The sequence below is a fragment of the Dama dama genome, chromosome 19 (genome assembly GCF_033118175.1).
Source record: "Dama dama isolate Ldn47 chromosome 19, ASM3311817v1, whole genome shotgun sequence".
In the NCBI taxonomy this organism is placed as follows: domain Eukaryota; kingdom Metazoa; phylum Chordata; class Mammalia; order Artiodactyla; family Cervidae; genus Dama; species Dama dama.
Window position 1 is genome coordinate 27,188,335 of NC_083699.1, and position 19,056 is coordinate 27,207,390.

At 35.6% G+C, this 19,056-nt stretch overlaps 1 protein-coding gene across 4 annotated transcripts in view; it reads left to right on the plus strand.

Annotated features, from left to right (window-relative positions):
- NAALADL2 (N-acetylated alpha-linked acidic dipeptidase like 2) overlaps nucleotides 1–19,056 on the plus strand; it is a 1,498,179-nt gene that overhangs the window by 84,100 nt on the left and 1,395,023 nt on the right. The window lies entirely within an intron of this gene.

Consider the following 19,056-nt stretch of genomic DNA (forward strand, 5'->3'; position numbering starts at 1 on the left):
TATATGTTTAGCTTATATAAAATTATCACACTGATTTTTGAATCCTAAGTTAATATGGATTTGAAAAAAAAGCAACTAATTAGAAGTTGCTAGCAGTTGTTATTTTCATTGTGGATATTAAATTAAAGTAAATCTTTATATAATTATACTTTAAGAGATTTTAATCAGTATATTTAGTTATACATCATGGATCATTTGGGATTATTTAGCTTTATACCTCTGGAGGAGGAAATAGCATCTTATTCCAGTAGTCTTGCCTGGAAAAAGCCCATGAACAAGGAGCCTAGTGAGTTTCAGTCCGTGGGGTTGCAGAGTCAGATATGACTGAGCATGCATGCATGCATGCATGCTTGAAGCTTTCTACCTGAAAGACAATGGAATGGATCATTTAGCAATATTCTGTTTCTCTTGTAAAACAGAAGTTGAAGCAATTCACTCATTCATGCAACAAATATTTATTGAGCACCTACTAAGTGTGAGCTACTTACACTGAGGACATAATGGTGAAGAATAAGTATCTTTAAGAAAATAGGCAAGTACAGCATCATGTGATGTTGTGAAAACAGAACAGGTAAGCATGGGGTACAAAGTGAGGAATAAAGTGGACCTCTAAGTCGGGCTAGAGATAAATTCTTAAGGACAAATGTGGCAGATATGTGGAAGATATTAAATTTTGGTTACAAAATAGTTATGGTATCTGAAGTGTAGTGTTTAAGGTAGGGAGGTATGTCTAAAGAATTCAGGAAGGGGTACATCAAGAACCACATCAAGGAATTCAGACATAATTCTGAATGGTAGCAGTTAAATTGGAAAGGCTTCTTCTGATACTGAACATTATCTTCAAATCAGGCTGACCAGATTCTCACAAGGCCAGCTTCCTATATCTAATAATCAGGAGGCGAGCCATTCTTCCTCCTGTATACCTACATAAATAGAAAATACTTCCTAGAATATAAAGTCTTTGTGAGCAAGGACTTAGACTGGTGCACCTTATTTTCCCAAGATCTATTGCAGTACTTTGCACATAGCAGGCTGTCCATGTTTACCGTGTGTGATGTCAGGATCAAATGTAAAACTCTGGGGAATGGGTAGGTTGACCCAACAGAGGGTCCCCACAAAGACTGACTACTTAAACCCGTATACTCCTTTTTCTTTGATCAGTTGCCTCAAATGGCAAAATTGATCTCTGCATCTCCTCTTGATTTTTAGATTTCTAGTAAGGGGACTCCATTAAAATCAATATGACTTATAATTAAAAAAAATAATGTATCAACTTATAAATAAAAATTGTATGTCCTCATAAATTCTCTTTGAAAACATGCAAAAGTTTTGGAGAAAACTAAGATTAAGTGAAAAAAAATGATTTTTTGCAAAAAAAAGAAATCAATATATCCAAGTTTTATTTAACTCCAGGAAATTATATAGTCAAAATACTTTATAAAACTTTCTTTTATAATGAGAAAGAGATGAAATGGTAACTATCATTAAATTAATCATAAATTAATGGGTTCAGTTATAATAGTAAATTCCGTATTTCTTACCATTATAAAGTCCTGAAATCTAGAGACTTTGCTTTGATCCGCTTTTTGGGGTTAGTCCTTTAAAATATGCTGTCCTATTGTCCACTCTAGTATTCTTGCCTGGAGAATTCCATGGACAAAGAAGCATCGTGGCCTACAGTCTATGGGGTTGCAAAAAGTCAGACACGACTGAGCAACTAACACTACTGCCCTGGTCACCTTGCTGCCAGATTGTTCTTGAAACCATTTGTGAATTTTTTTGGTATAACCACAAAAAAGTTCTGGAAGGACTAAGACACTCAAGGCTGCACAGAGTAGGGTATCAGCTCTCATGTTTTTTAGTGGCCTAAGGATAGACATAAACTGGAAGTTTCCATAAACTCAGTAATTTTGGTAAGACATTTAAAATTTTTTTCAAATGAAAATAAGTTTTAAACATATAAAATCTAACTGTATAACATATTTAAGAAATAAAATATGAACAAGAATGCCAGTTTGCACATGGAATCTGTCCACCATCCATAGGGTAATGTTAACATTTCGCAAAGTGAAGATGAGGTAGTTCTCAAAGAAATGCTGCCTAATGTTTTGGAAAAATGGACATTTCTCTCACTTGCTGTTACTTAGAATACAAGTTAAGAATAGCCAAATTAAAGAAAGTCTAGTGAAAGTAGAAAAGAGATATAAAAGAGAGCAGTAGAACTGGAGAATATTGAGAAGGATCAGGAAATACCACCCCCAAAATAGTCTTGTTTGACATAAAAATGACTTTTTTGTCCCTAGTCTTTATTTTTTTATTTTTTACAATTTTTATTGGAGTATATTTGATTTACAATTCTGTTATAGTAGTTTCAGATGTACTCCAAAGTGAATCATATATCCACTATTTTTTTTTTTTAAGATTCTTTTCCCATATAGGCCAATATAGATTATTGAGTTCCCTGTGCTATATAGCAGGTTCTTATTAGTTTTCTATTTTCATACAATAGTGTGTATATGTCAATACTTGGGAATTGGGCATCACAATGGTTTTGAGTTGACTGCGTTTATGTTCTGAGATTCCTTATTTGCCTAAAAGCAGAGTCTCCTCGAAGATCTCAGAAGTCACTAAATCTTCTGCAAAGCAGCTGTCATCTTCTCCCCACCCCCAAACAAACTTTGTTACAGGACTGACACAGCCCCCGTAGATTTGTCTAAGATCTTTTTTATCGTTTCAGCGTGTCATTTATTTTTCTGTAAGTGCCCTTCCTCCCCATTCCCTTCCTCTAGTGAATTAGGTATAAAGTGAGGTGAAGTGAAGTGAAAGTCCCTCAGTTGTGTCCGACTCTGTGACCCCATGGACTGTATAGTCCATGGAATTCTCCAGGCCAGATATACTCCAGGAATATTGGACTGGGTAGCCTTTCCCTTCTCCAGTGGATCTTCCCAACCCAGGGACTGAACCCAGGTCTCCTGCATTGCAGGCAGATTCTTTACCAGCTGAGCCACAAGGGATGCCCTTCAGACCCCAAATTCCAACCATTCTGTTGAGTTATTCATTGCTGAGTGCTCCCTTGTGTATGCTCTATGCACATGAAAATGGATTTGTTTTTCTCTCATTCATCTGTCTTTCGTCAGCCTAATTTACAGGACCAAGCTAATTAACCTAAGATGGGGAGAGGAAAAAAAATTGTTTCCTCCCTACTAATTGACTACTTAGGGTTCCATAACACACAGCCACCCTGAGCGCTAAGGATTTCACTTTGGAACAGTCACTGTAGGAACTTGCTTCCAATATTAAGGTCACTTGATCTAAACTGACTCTTAGTATCTGATCTCAGTTTAGCAGCCCCACCTCTAGGCTAAAGCTGGTCCAGGTGAAATGATACTAATGAAGAGATCAAAGCTGAACCACAGAGAGATTCTAATTGTCCTTACAATCCTGCTAAACGGTTTTAGCAAAATACGACTCGCTGGCTTTAACAGCAAGTATGATTTCTAATTGTAAAATGAAAACTCGATTACTTCCTTTAAAGTCAGAAAGTACCCAATTCGAAATCCTTCAAGAGCACCTTTTAGCAGCAAACTTCTAATAGATAAGACAAAATGATTGTTTTCTTTACCGTGACAAGAGCTTGAACATATCAGAAGTGCCACTAAGTCCTTTATATATTTAGAGGAGGAAAGTGAATCAAAAGTTCATAAAATAGGCTTTCTTCTAGTAAGAGAAAGACGTTTTTTAAAATAGAAAGAGAGGCAGACGACGTGGCCAGGCCAGCCAGTGGGATGTGTAAACAACTGTGAGCTGGACAATTGGTGGAGGCTTGGCGCTGGCTGGGCCAGGTGGTGGGAACAGTGTGAGGCGCCGGCTGCCTTGTTTCAGGGTCATTTCTTGTGCTTATTCCGTCTGTTGGTTTCCTTCTTTTTCATCCGCCTTCTGACTTGGACAGCACCTGTTCTGTACCATTATCTTGGCAGGCAGCTTTCATGTACATTTTAACAAATTCTCCGTGCCAAATTCTCTCCTTAAGTTACCAAAGGCAATTGTTAAAATAACTTGCAGAGCAAGTGAGACAAAAAACAGTTTTCTACGAAGACTAGAAGTCAGGTATACTACTGGCAGGAAGACTGCTTGTGAAATTTACACACAACATTTGAAGCTGGCTTGTTGTTGAGAGAAATGTTAATTGTTTTTTTAATTGTCTGAAAAAAGGGGTATAAATCTTCTCCATTCTGTTGCTGTTTATTGGATGTCTATTCATGCTAACATGCCCAATTTGGTTTCTCTTTTTCTTTAAAGTAACTCTGCAAATATCCAGAAACTGAGACAAAACCAGTTCTTTTTACATTAGGACATTGCCTTTTCTCAGCGATACAGTGTGGCTTATGCTAACCTGTTGCCTGGAGACTAGGGACTTCCCACGTGGGTTTTCTTAATGATAGTTATTTTGAAAATTTTCTATAGAAAATTTGATAGAATTTTTTTCTTTGTAGCTGCACTCATTTATGTACATATTTATGGAGATGGAAGGGGAGAATCAAAACATCCATTAAAATTGGAATAATACTGTTTTAGGTGGGACACATAGTCCTACTAAAAGTAAGATTTTGCACATAGGAGAACCAAAGCTTTTCTCACACTTTTTTAATCTTACCATTCCTTTTTTTCTTTAATCCTAAACTTACTGGATGTTTAGTCCTAAAATATTAACACTCAGATTACATGAATTTCAAAGTAAATTTTTCAGAGGTCTATTATGCCACACTCCACTTTCCATTTAATTTTAAAGCCATTTAATTTTAATTGGGAATGAAGTGATATCTATTATGAAGAGAATTTAGTGATGAATTCTGGTAACATGATTTTTGATCACATGTAGCTGAATCAATATTTTATAAAATTTTAAAATTCTGACTTTTTTTTTTCTAAATTAGAAAATTGAAATATGTGACAAAACAGCTAAATCACAGATTCAGCTCAGAAAGATGAAAGGTGATGGTTAAGTAACATTAAGGCTAATAGTCAAGGAATCTCACAGCTGTAAAATTACAGTATGTTAATTTATTATACTTAAAGTGGGTTACTCAATCAACCATTCAACATATCTAGAGTGTGAAGGATGTGTACAAAAATGCACTGAATGCTATAAAATACACATTTTAAAACAATTCAAAAATGTTACTGGGCTTCATTTTTTAATTATTCTAGAATATAGAGGAGTTCAGTGTGTTTTCTGCTATGGAAGTTTGTAATTATAGGAAAACAGAATAGGCAGCAGAAATAGAGAATAGAAACATACTTAAATAGATGTTAATTATGAGGTGAAGATGGTGTGAGAGTCATTAGAAAAAGGTTAAATCTGTGCACTGTGGAATTTTGAGAGAAGGTGTTTTAGAGGCACACTATGGTTTGAGTTGGATTGTAACAGATGAAAATTGGGTAATGAATTTGTAGAGAAATAGAAATTTTTCTTTGGGGGAGTGGGGTGACCAAGTAGTGAAAACCACAAGGGCAGTCAGTGGTTTTGCAGTTAACATGAGGGAGAATGGCAGTGCAGGAAGGAGGCATTAGCAACTGGCACACAGTATATGTCCTGGGAAATTACCGTATGTGAGGTCGAGGAAGGGCCTTCAAAGCCAGGCAGTGTGCTCACAGTGAGATGCTGGACTGCTGCAAGTCCTGTTATGAAGATAGGATCTTCTGTGGAATGAGCCTGAGTGGGGACTAGAGGCAGGATGTTTGGCTGGGAGGGAGTTGTGGACATCTAGGCACAAGAGAAGTAGGCTGAATTAGGGTATTGATGGGGGAGTGAATGAAGAAATACAGTGGAAGTAATTAAGTCATATTTTACTGGTATTTATTTACAAATATAGTACAACAATTAACATGTTCCAGAGACAGTAATTAACAATCAGGTTAAATTACTTTGATTACCTCTACATATAATGGAAAACATTTTAAGCAAGCTTCTTTCTACAATGTTTTATAGCCACTCTACATATTTACTCATTTCCTCATCCTCCGTTCTTTCCTTCTTCAATATTTCTCACCATTTTTCTCTGTCCTCTTCCACTTTCTCTTCTAAAGAAACAAAAATTTAGGTGCATTTTATTAGGTTAATGAAATAAATGAATCACCATTTTATATAAGTATTATCTAAATATAGTTTAAATAGCATATGAGCTTAAAATGTAAAAGTAGCATTTTTATTAAAAATAGCATTTAATATTTCTTTCCAGGCTGTTCCGGAGGCAATAATTTTCAGCTGTTCTTTTTTTTTCTTTTTCTGAGGCTTACATAGTTATTTCTTGATTATAAACAGTTGATACTATCTGTTGACTTCTTGTTTTGTTGATTGAGAATTAATTTTTCTAAGATTTCATATCTAGCCATATAAAATGTCATCCCTTTTTAAAAAATTACAAAGTTATATCACAATTGTTAATTAAATTGTCTTTACATTAGTAATAATAAATGAATATCATTTACTTCTAAACCAAGACATATATTGTGATATTTTTCTTTCACATATATTTCTAAACATTAACCTCTTTGCTTTGTTTGCTTAATTTGTATATATCTGTTGCTATTCATTCCCAAATATTCTATAGAAGATCTATTAAATGGCTATTCATAACATTTTACAATAATTTTTTTGTTCTTGTCAGAAAAGTTTGGCCTTGAATGGCTTCATTTTTAAAGGTAAATAGAGGCTAGATTAAAGCATTTAGTCCTCACCTTAGAATGTGAGAAAAACCAAAGAATCTAAAGGAAACTAGAGACTGTTCTGAAATAGTAATGAAATAAACTCCTCTTCAACTTGATGCAAGAGAGAGAAAAGTTAATAAAGAAGGGGAAGGATTCAGATGAAACTCATAAAATGCTCTTTTGGCTACAATGAAGTTTTTCTGATTTTGGCCTGGAGATATTCCTGTTGATCAATTGTGGCCATGGTTTCTACGCCTGGTACAACTGTCATTCTGGGATATTTCCTGCTTTTTTGTATCAGGATGTGGTCAGTCAGTTCAGTTGCTAGGTTGTGGCCGACTCTTTGTGACTTCATGGACTGCAGCACTCCAGGCTTCCCTGACCATCACCAACTCCCAGAGCTTGAACTCATGTCCACTGAGTTGGTGATAACATCCAACCATCTCACCTCTATCATCCCGTTCTCTTCCCACCTTCAATCTTTCCCAGCATCAGGTGCTTTTCCAATGAGTCATTTCTTCGCATCAGGTGGCCAAAGTATTAAGAGCTTTGGCATCAGTCCTTCCAATGAATATTCAGGACTGATTTCTTTAGAACTGACTGGTTTGATCTCCTTGCAGTCCAAGGGACTCTCGAGAGTCTTCTCTGACACCACAGTTCAAAAGCATCAATTCTTTGGTGCTCAGCTATTTTTATAGTCCAACTCTCACATCCGTACATGACTACTGGAAAAACCATAGCTTTGACTAGATGGACCGATATTGGCAAAGTAATGTCTCTGCTTTTGAATATGCTATCTAGGTTGGTCTGGGCTTTTATTCCAAGGAGTAAGCATCTTTTAATTTCATGGCTGTAGTCACAATCTGCAGTGATTTTGGAGCCCAAGAAAATACTGTCACAGTTTCCATTGTTTTCCCATCTATTTGCCATTAAGTGTTGGGACTGGATGCAATGATCTTAGTTTTTTGAATGTTGAGTTTTAAATCCACTTTTTCACTCTCTTTGACTTTCATCAAGAGGCTCTTTAGTTCTTCACTTTCTGCCATAAGGGTGGTGTCACCTGCATATCTGAGGTTACTGATATTTTTCCCAGCAAACTTGATTCCACCTTATGCTTCATCCAGCCTGACATTTCGCATGATGCACTCTGCATATAAGTTTAATAAGCAGGGTGACAATATACAACCTTGATGTACTTCTTTCCCGATTTGGAACCAGTCCATGGTTCCATGTCCAGTTCTAACTGTTGCTTTTTGACCTGCCTACAGATTTCTCAGGAGGCAGATCCGGTGGTCTGGTATTTTCATCTCTTTCAGGATTTTCCACAGTTTGTTATGAACCACACAGTCCAAAGGCTTTGGCATAGTCAACAAAGCAGAAATAGATATTTTTCTGGAACTCTCTTGCTGTTTCGATGATCCAGCACATGGGGACAATTTGACCTAGGTCCCTCTCCCTTTTCTAAATCCAACTTGAACATCTGGAAGTTCATGGTTCATGTACTGTTGAGGCCTGGCTTGAAGAATTTTGAGCATTACTTTGCTAGCGTGTGAGATGAGTGCAATTGTGTGGTAGTTTGAACATCTTTTGTCATTGCCTTTTTTGTGGGATTAGAATGAAAACTGACCTTTTCTAGTCCTGTGGCCACTGCTGAATTTTCCAAATTTGCTGGCATATTGAGTGCAGCACTTTCATAGCATCATCTTTTAGGATTTGAAATAGCTCAACTGGAATTCCATGACCTCCACTAGCTTTGTTCGTAGTGATGTTTTCTAAGGCCCACTTGACTTCCCCTAGCTCTAGGTGAGTGATCACACACCATCGTGATCATCTGGGTCATGGACATCTTTTTTGTATAGTTCTTCTGTGTATTCTCGCCACCTCTTCTTAATAACTTCTGCTTCTGTTAGATCCATACTGTTTCTGTCCTTTATTGTGCCCATCTTTGTATGAAATATTCCCTTGGTATCTCTGACTTTCTTGAAGAGGTCTCTAGTCTTTTCCTTTGTATTGCTTTCCTCTATTTCTTTGCACTGATCACTGAGGAAGGCAGTGAGCAATTAGGATGTGGTACCTGCATCTAATTTCTGCCTCCAGTGATTTTCTAAGAAATGGTGCCTGGGAAAGTCTTTTGTCTCCTCATAAGCTAGATGTGTCTTACTTTATCCTTCTGCTTGACTGATGGTTTGGATGATCATAGGTTGCTTCCTGTCAGAGTCCTGAAACCTCTTCTTTCTAGTAGTCTTTCTGAAGTCAGAGGCCTGTTACTCTAGTAGTAGGTGCTTTTTTTCTTAAGAAAGTTTTGATCTCTTTGTTGGACATCTATGTGCCTTTTCAAGGGCTTCTCAGGTTCCTCTAGTGGTAAAGAACCTCCCTGTAAATGTAGGAGACATAAAAGACGTGTGTTCGACCCCTGGGTCAGGAAGATCCCTGGAGGTGGAAATGGCAACCCACTCCAGTATTGTTGTGTGGAGAATCCCATGGACAGAGGAGCCTAGTGAGCTGTAGTCCATAGGGTCCCAAAGAGTTGAACATGACTGAACCAACTATGCATGCACGCATGTGCCTTTTCAATCTGAATTTTCAGTTTGGCATTTTTCTTATTGTAATATTACTGTGATTTTCCTTCCTCTTTATTTCAATCATATCTATTGAAAAACAATGCTGGCTATTCTGGATTAGTTCTCTGACTTTTTTTCTTCTGTTACTTTCCATTTTTTTCATCTCTGGTGGTTTCTTTGATTTTGTCTTTTTTATTATTTTCTTAATTTTTAGGGACTATATTCTGTGACTGTTCCTATTTTATGATATTCTGTTCCTGTTTTATGCTGCACTATATTAATTTTATTTTGTTGAAATATTTCTCACTCTGCACAGTCTGTTTCCTCCTGGTTCTTTTTTTTTTTTTTTTGCTGTCTGTTTTTATGTTGGAAGCATTCTTTACATATTTAAAATCCCTATACATCTATTTTAAGAATAAACAGTAAAAGCTGATAAGTATATGCTTAGATGAGGTTTGGTGAGCTTCACCATAGGATGGTGACGAGCAAGACTTTTCATTGTCAGTAACTGATGATTTTATATGTGTGTGTGGTGGTTTAGTCATTAAGTCATGTCCGACTTTTGTGATCCCATGGACTCTGCAAGGCTCCTCTGTCCATGGGATATACCAGGCAAGAATGCTGGAGTGGGTTGCCATTTCCTTACATATAGTACATTTTATAACAACTCAGAAAAGTAGATATTTTTCCCATTTTAGTGTTGAAGAAACAGAATCAAATGGGACTAATTAGTTTTCCAAGGTTACATATCTCATTAGGTCTATGTGAATCAAAATCTTGCATTCTAAGACATCATTGTCTAATTTTTTCCCTCTGTAGCTACAGTTCTGTGTCAAGTGGCATTATGGTAGCATTTTGTGAAGAAAAATCACACCTATGTTAAGTTAAGACAGCTTAACATAAGTGTAAATGCATTTGAAATGTCCTCTTGTAGGCTTTCAGTTTATAGCATTTAACCTGAATGTTGGACTAGTAATTTACAGAGCAATTTAAATGCTTCTTCAGTTGGTACTTTGCTAATGTTACCATATTCTTGAAACATAAAGCCAGAAGTGGAAAGAGAACCACCTTCATAAACTGTAAAATTTAATAAAAATATGTATATCCTTCTGAGAAAATAATTTGGTAATGTAATATATATCAATAGCCTTTAAAAGTTTGGTAATATATATCAATAGCCTTTAATATATATCAATTTGGTGATATATATCAATATCTTTAAAAAGCCTAAAAAATCCTCTGACCTACACAACTGATTTTAGAAATCTCTCCCACAGAAGAAAAACAGAGGTGTAGATAAAACTACAAGTAAATATTCAAAATTATTATGTTCATTGTTAAATATGCAAACTTAAAGTTAGAAACAACCAAAATTCCTACAATGGCAGGACTTTAAAAAAATTAGGATACAACTATATGATGGAGTTCGGGGAAGGCAATGGCACCCCACTCCAGTACTCTTGCCTGGAAAATCCCATGGATGGAGGAGCCTGGTAGGCTGCAGTCCATGGGGTTGCGAAGAGTCGGACATGACTGAACGACTTCACTTTCACGTTTCACTTTTATGCATTGGAGAAGGAAATGGCAACCCACTCCAGTCTTCTTGCCTGGAGAATCCTAGGGATGGGGTCGCACAGAGTCGGACACGACTGAAGTGACTTAGCAGCAGTAGCATATGATGGAATTATTATGTACCTGTTAAACATGGTGTTTTCAAAGGGCATTTAAAATAATAAATATCTGGTGTGTTAAGTGAAAAAGCCGAATGCCAAACTGTACTCACAGTGCAGTGCAAAGTAGGTTAAAATTCTTGTACATTTGCATAGAAAAAAGACTGAAAGAAAGTATGCCAAACTGCAAGCCGTATTTTCCTCTAGCATCTGGGATTATAGGCAAGTTATATTTTCTCATTGATGCTATTCTGTAATTTCTAAATTTCCTAAAATAATTACATATTTTTTTAATAATAAAAAAGTATGTGTCTTTAAAAATACTTGAAGGCTCTTTGCTGTGGAGAATAAGTGAGTCTAAGGGTTCTTTGGTTCTCCCCTGCCTTCATATAACTATCTGCGGATAGTACTAATGGGACAGAATTGGGCTCTTGTCTGCACTGTATTGTTATTAAGGGCTTCCTAAAAGGGCCGATTCCTGTTATATTATCACCCCATTCTTCTATTTCCTAACACCATCCTCTCATATTTTATACCTTAAACAGTCATCATTGCATTCTCATATGTATGATTTATTTAAGTCACTAATGTACATTTTAAATTGTGCATTTTTATTTATAGATCATCTCTAAATATTATTCATATACCAATTGAAACTAATTTCTGAAATATCTTGTAAAAATCTATTAAAGATTTCCTAGTGACAAAAGTTATATATGAAAAAAGTTAAATATGTGTTAACTGGATTTTATGAATAAATTATAATGGGAAAAACCATCCTGATAACCTGTAATTAATACTGGCCTAGCTTTTAGGCAGTTTTCTAGGTAAACAGTCATTTCATGTAATTTATTTACTAATTGCAGTGATTTTAAACACCTGGGCTCCCTTTGCACTATCTATAAAAATCTTTATGGAAGTAAGAATTAAGGAAGCTATAATGTTGAAGAGGAGTGAAATAGGTGGCATCAAGGTATTCTAGTTATCCCTTGGTTTCCTTGGGATCCAGGAACCCTCATGAATACCAAAATCCACAGATGCTCAAGTCCTTTATATAAAATATGGCATAATACCTCACTTTCCCTGTCTATGAGCATCCAACAGATACAGGGGCTGACCGTACTGACACTTTGATGAATTTCAGCTATACTGAATTCTAGAATGGAAATTACATAAGCAGCATTACCAGTTCTGTAGATAATTTTAATGAATATTTTAAAATAGGTGTTTTTTAAAATTTCAAAGCAGAGATAATTTGGCCATATTAAATAATTAATTCTCTTAAGGGTGGGAGATAGATACTGTGTTCCTGAATATTTAAGAGAAATTGCAACCTGTATTTTATTTTTTCTATGATCACTATGCAAACGTTCAGTAAGCAACCAAGAGCTAAAACCTTGCTTACTCTACTAAAAGATGGAATTATAAAGTATATTGGCTGGTATTGGCTGTATGAACAGAAAGAAGTTTGGAAGGTTGCTGCTATTATGCAGCAAAGTAAAAATAGTGCTTAAGGTCAGAGGCAAGGCGTATCTTCAGGACGGCTTCATTTATGAAGTACGGCAAATTAAATGACACAGATTTTTCTAATTTTGACACTTCCCCTAACAGATTAAAGAATCTTACATTTGGCCTAACTGAATTAATAATTATTATGTTTGTTAGTTTACAATGTTGAAAGGATGCTTTTAACTTCACTATTTTAGGTTTGACTTAGATAACTTTGCCAGTTCCTACACTGAAATGAGGCTGACCGAATAAGCAGCCTCACTACCTGGGGGGAATGACTTTCTTAATTACAGCTTCCCATCTGCCTCAGAATTGTCACACACTTTGGTTCCTCCTGTCCCCAAATCCTAGATGTGACTCTGTTTTCCCCTTTTGTAATCATTTTAAAGTTCTGATTCGGCCCCCAGGTTTAGTTTGTCTACATTTCAAAAAAAGAAAAAGTTTTCTAATGGTCTCATCCTGCAACACAGAGGATTAACTCATCCTGCAACACAGAGGATTAAATGATAGCCTCTGACTTGTTCTCTATTGGCTAAAATACCTTTTCCATTTGTTAAGAAGACAATTTTTCTTTTTTTTTTCTGCATACAGGAAAAGAAAGGATAATTTAAACAAAATTTAGTTTATGTAAAGAATACAATAAAGCATTGAAGGTCTTTCTCTTTTGAACCATTGATCTCTGTTATTCAGGATAAAGGGAGAGATTCAACTAAGTCTTTAATTGTGAGGTTTAGGAAGTATTTACAATATGCTTAGTTACCATGTGTCCAATTGAATATTTTGTTTAAAAAGGAAATTTTACTGGGTTGTTCCTCTTTCTGGGGCAGACATTCACGTTTTCCCTTAGGTAAGCAAAGAATCCAATACATACTTTACAGCAATTTAAAATATCATGAAATGTATATGATAAAATGAATATTGCTTAGTTCTCTATATTTTTATCTATCACCTTTGGATTGCTTATAAGAACCATGACTTGAATAATAAAGGACTCTCCAGCATATGTGTGTTTTATTATTACATACTTTCTTCATTTTTGCCAAAATGTCAGTGTGAATGTTTTGCAACTGTCCTTGACTTTAAACAGAAATGAGTTCATTCAGTTTTCCTTCGATGCATTATTTAATGATAATAATGCACCAACTTTTTGTACTGATGTCTGATATATAAGGTGCTCCTTATAAAACATCTCCCAGGATAACATACAGTTAATGGCTAATGTATGGTTAATGGTTAATGTGTGGCTGGTATTCTCAGACCATGCGGATTTTTTTAAAAAGATTTATTTATTTATTTATGGCTGTACTGGGTCTTTGTTGCTGTGCCTAGGCTTTCTCTAGTGGCAGTGAGCAGGGGCTACTCTTCACTGTGGTGTGTGGGCTTCGTATTGTGGTGGCTTCTTTTGTTGTGGAGCATGGACTCTGGGCATGTGGGCTCAGTAGTTGTGGCTCACAGACTCTAGAGCGCTGGCTCAGTAGTTGTGACGCCTGGGCTTAGTTGCTTCTGGCACGTGGGATCTTCCAGGATCAGGGACAGAGCCTATGTCCCCTGCACTGGCAAGTGGATTTTTTACCACGGAGCCTCGAAGGAAGCCCACCAGACATTATGGGTTTTTATACACGGTCCTCAAATAAGTTTTTCAGCTAATGTTTATATAGAAAAAAATATTTATGTAAATTCAGTGCATGACTTTTAATAAAAGTAATGTTTGAGTAGAGACTAGATATAGTTGTGAGGGTGTCAGGATCAGGTACAGCCTCTACAGAAAACATTCCATATCAGCCTCAGTGGTGAGCTTGAGTGTGGCTGATGCTGGGAGGCCATGCGGCTGCATCTAAATCTGCCATCTGCCAACTAACATGTTAATCACTTGATGATCACCAAACAATGTTTTCAGCAGTTTATATCCCAATATGATAGTTTATCACTTAGATTTTTAATGTATTTTATAAAACTTATCATGTTGGGGCTGCTGCTGCTAAGTCGCTTCAGTCGTGTCTGACTCTGTGTGACCCCATAGACGGCAGCCCACCAGGCTCCTCTGTCCATGGGATTCTCCAGGCAAGAACACTGGAGTGGGTTGCCATTTCCTTCTCCAGTGCATGAAAGTGAAAAGTGAAAGTGAAGCTGCTTAGTCGTGTCCGACTCTTAGTGACCCTATGGACTGCAGCCTACCAGGCTCCTATGTAACAAGTACTATTTCCTATTCATTGCAACAGGAAAAAAAGATTAGCTTTTTATGTCTGATTTCTGTAATAATGACATTCAATGGGAGAGATGCCTGAACTCTGTTTGAAAGTCTGATGTGGTGGAAAAACATTAGGATTTAGCATCCATGGTCCTTGGTTCAAATTCTGCCACTACTACCTTAGGTATACTTGGATAAGTTCCTAAAGTATCTTGAGTCTTATTTTTCTCCTATCTCAAATGAGAACAATACTATTCATCTTTTATAGTTGTTTTAAAGGTTATCAAAAACATACAGAAAACATCCTAGTGCCTTGCACATAGTGGCCACTATATTGTGCTTAGTTGATCAGTCATGTCTAACACTTTGTGACCCCATAAACTGTAGTACTCCAGGCTCCTCTGTCCATGGGGAATCTCCAGGAAAGAATACTAGAGTAGGTTGTCATGCCCTTCTCCAGGGCATCTTCCCAACCCAGGGATCAAACCCAGGTCTCCCATATTGTAGACAGATTCTTTATCTTCTGAACCACCAGGGAAGCCCAAGAATACTGGAGTAGATAGCCTATCCCTTCTCCAGTGGATCTTCTCAACCTAGGAATCGAACCTGGGTCTCCTCCCTTGCAGGAGGAATCTTGACCAGCTGAGCTACCAGGGAAGCCTGTAGCCATTATATTAGTGAAGGCTATTATGATTAGTGATAACTTGCAGTTATTTACTAATAATATGTAAAAGTTAATAATGCAAAATTTTGAAATGCCTTTTAGTTTGGTAGAGCACTTTGTTATACAACATATTCAATCTTTCCTAAAGCACTCAGGGGCATCTTATTATTCTTCGCATGTCCTATATACAGCTTATATGGGAGGTTAACTGTTGTGGTTAGTAAATGATGGAGTAAAAATGTAAGCCTGATCTTGTAACTTCCAAATCTCTGCTCTTTGTACAATAAAATATCAGTTTTTTATTAATAATTACTAACTTCACATTCCAGATGACAAACATTTATTTGACTTAAAAGTTTTAAATGGATGTATAGATAAAAAATTTTCTAGTGGAGTCATATTCAAGTTTTTACTAAAAATCAATAATGTAAGGAGCTGTTGGCACTGGATACATTACACCGGCATTTCTATCCTCTAGTGTCTTCACAAACTTTAACTTACTGTGGCACATGTGGGGACCAAGTGGGTAGCTACCATACGTACGTTACAGGTGATGATCCTGACATGCTAAGAAGCTGTGTTTTGCTGAAGGTGATGCTTTTAGTAAATAGCAGAATGTTGTGTATCTAAGTATAGGTTTTACATGAATTTCCCCCAATCTAGTTTATTCAGCATTTACTGAATATTATGTTTAGAGTATATACTGTTAGAAGTACAAAAATAAACAAGGCAATTTCTTTGCCTTTATAAGATTTTAAAACTTGTGTGTGCTTCTGAGGGGGAGACAAAAATGCATTTAAATGATCAAAATGGAAGATGTGATATGTCAAAATTAAAATGAAAGTCACACAGTTCCAACTCTTTGTGACCACATGGTCTATACAGTCCATGGAATTCTCAAGGCCAGAATACTGGAGTGGATGGCTTTTCCCTTCTCCAGGGAGTCTTCCCAACCCAGGTATCAAACCCAGGTCTCCTGCATTGTGGGCAGATTCTTTACCAGCTGAGCCACCAGGGAAGCCTGAGAATACTGGAGTGGGTAGCCTAACCCTTCTCCAGGGGATCTTCCTGACCTAGGAATTGAACCGGGTCTCCTGCACTGCAGGCAGATTTTTCACCAGCTGAGCTACTATGGAAGCCTGTGATATGTCTAGCATTATAATAATTGAAAACCTAAGTTGAGTATGATGTAGAAGAAATCTAGGTTACTTATGTGGTCAGTGAAACTCCTAGAAGGTGTAATGGTTTATGTGGAAGAAAACTAGAAGTGACTGTATTTTCTTAGACTGTAAAGCTATAAAAAACTGCATTTTTGTTCTTAAATGCATTATGGACTATAATGAGTGCACACTGCAAGGTGCCAAAATTTATGATAAGAAAAAAATAATTAAGCAAGATAATTGCATATTGATGCTTACTGGAAATACTTATGTATTCATTAAGTTTAGAAAATGAAAAACTTAGTTCTGTATCTTAATTCATTCCACTTATGTTTAGGTGGGAATTAGGTTTAATGAATTCTAATAATATCCTTGAATTTGATGTATTTATCTTCATCTAGAACATTTAGCTCCATAATACTTTAAGTAGCACATTAAGAAAAAGATAAATTCTTCCTTTACTTTCATCTGTTCCTGAAAAATTTGAGTGTATGTGGTTTGGGATTACTCATTTTCCATTTCTTGTGATTAATTCAGGAAACAAGCAGTCTGGGCTTTCTAGGTACATTCTTTTTAGTAATGGGTGATTTTTTGTTTTTCATTTGAAGATGTGGCCCTCAGATGAATGTTAGGCAATTTTCTGTCCTCAAATGCAATGAAAACTGATAAATTTATTCATCTTAATTTAGCTAATAGTATTCTCTATGCTGTATTTTACATGCACAATGGAAATCTTTATGCCTTAAAATAATCTGAACCAATGTAATTCATGATATTTTACAGTTGATGTAATTGCCACAGTATATTTTACATATTTTATAATTATTCTTAAAATATTTATATTTTCCCCAGAGGGAAAAAAATCAAGAAAAATCACCCATTCTTTTGCCACTCATACTTATTTAGCCTTTCTATCTATAAATAAAAGGGTATCATATCTATCATAGTTTTCTCATTTAGTTAATATCTTGTGAATATCTTTTACAGATAAAGAAGCTGAGACTTAGACACAAGATTTAAGGCTAAGTATCTATGGCTTCAAAGCTTGTTATCTTAACCAGTAAGCATACCAACCTTCTTCAAAAAAAAAAGAACTATACCATGATTGAATACTATGATTCAATATGGTTGAAAAGGAGATTTCTTGAGGAAAGGATTGACTTTCGTGGTTGATGAAGAAGCTCAAGAGACAAAAGGAACCAGAGGTAGTTCCTGCCTTGTCTTATTTAAGCCCAAGCCACTATAGGCTTCTTCACAGGTCTTCACATAACTTTTTTTTTTTCTGTCTTTCCTATATCACACTTTTATTTTGAATAGCTTATCTTCTCTGTCATCAGGCAACTGTAGTTATATAAGGTTTCCTATTTATATAATACAAATTTAAGGTGATAGGTGATTGCATTCCATGTGGAATTATGAGCAATTTCAGTTCAGATGTCAGGAAAAGGAATCTCTTTTGCAACTGAGGTTAAAGGTCTCTTAGAATAAAGTGGAATGATTCACAACCTACAAGAGTTTTCTCTCTGCTGTTATGTTTTATCCTTTTATTAAAAAAATATTCTGAATATATTAGGAGACTGATGCTGAATTTTCTCACATAGGTAGAAAGTATGTATCACACTTGTGTTTTTTTTCTCCTTACCATTCAATATTAACATTTCCTATTTGAATATTTAATATCATTGGAAAAATAGATAACATTCTTGCTCTTTTCCATTGTAAAAACATTGTCTTATTTCTAAAATAAAAAAGAATGCATTCTCTTGGTTAAGAAAATAAAGTAGTAGCAATTTTAGAAAATATTAATCTGGCTTTTAAATCCAAATGTTATCTTTCTTAATTTATAAGAAACCACTATAGAGTTGTGTAATTTTTTCCTCAAGAAATAATTTACATTAAAAAAGGTATGATATTTGTGAAACTCCCTTTTTTAGAGTATGTGTTTTTAAAAAGAAAAGATCCATAAATTGAATAATTTTTATGGATTATAAAATGTATAGTATAGAAATGTATCTTGATTCCATAACAATCTGTAGTTACATTATAAAACAATCTTTGATGTCACATATTTTTATATTTCTTAAGATATTAATAACAATAGAAATCCCCTGGCAGTCCAGTAGTTAGGACTCCACACTTCTGCCAAAGGTGCAGATTCAAGCCCTGGTCGGGAAACTAAGATTTCAAAAGCTATGCAGAGCAGCCAAAGAAAACAATAAGATTTAATAATTATGTTCAAAACATGTTATAAATTATATTGTGTTTTGGCCTTTTTAACCCCCCCAATAGAGACTCAGATTTCTTAATCATGACTTTCTTGAAATCATAGACCTACCAGCAAAATAAACCTTGTGTATTGGCTTTTCAAAAATGCAAATTTATTTTTAGGCTACTATGAATATTCCCATTGTGAATATAGGACATTTAACTTTTTTTCAGGGGTTTCATCTCATGCAATATCTCATGAATTTTTTTAATATCTCATTTCTATTAATGTTATCCTTATCTTTGATTAACATTATAAGAAAGATTTCTCTGTTAAAATGTGGAGTATCTTTTTAAACTCTGAGGATCACTTTCTTGATTTTTAAAAAAA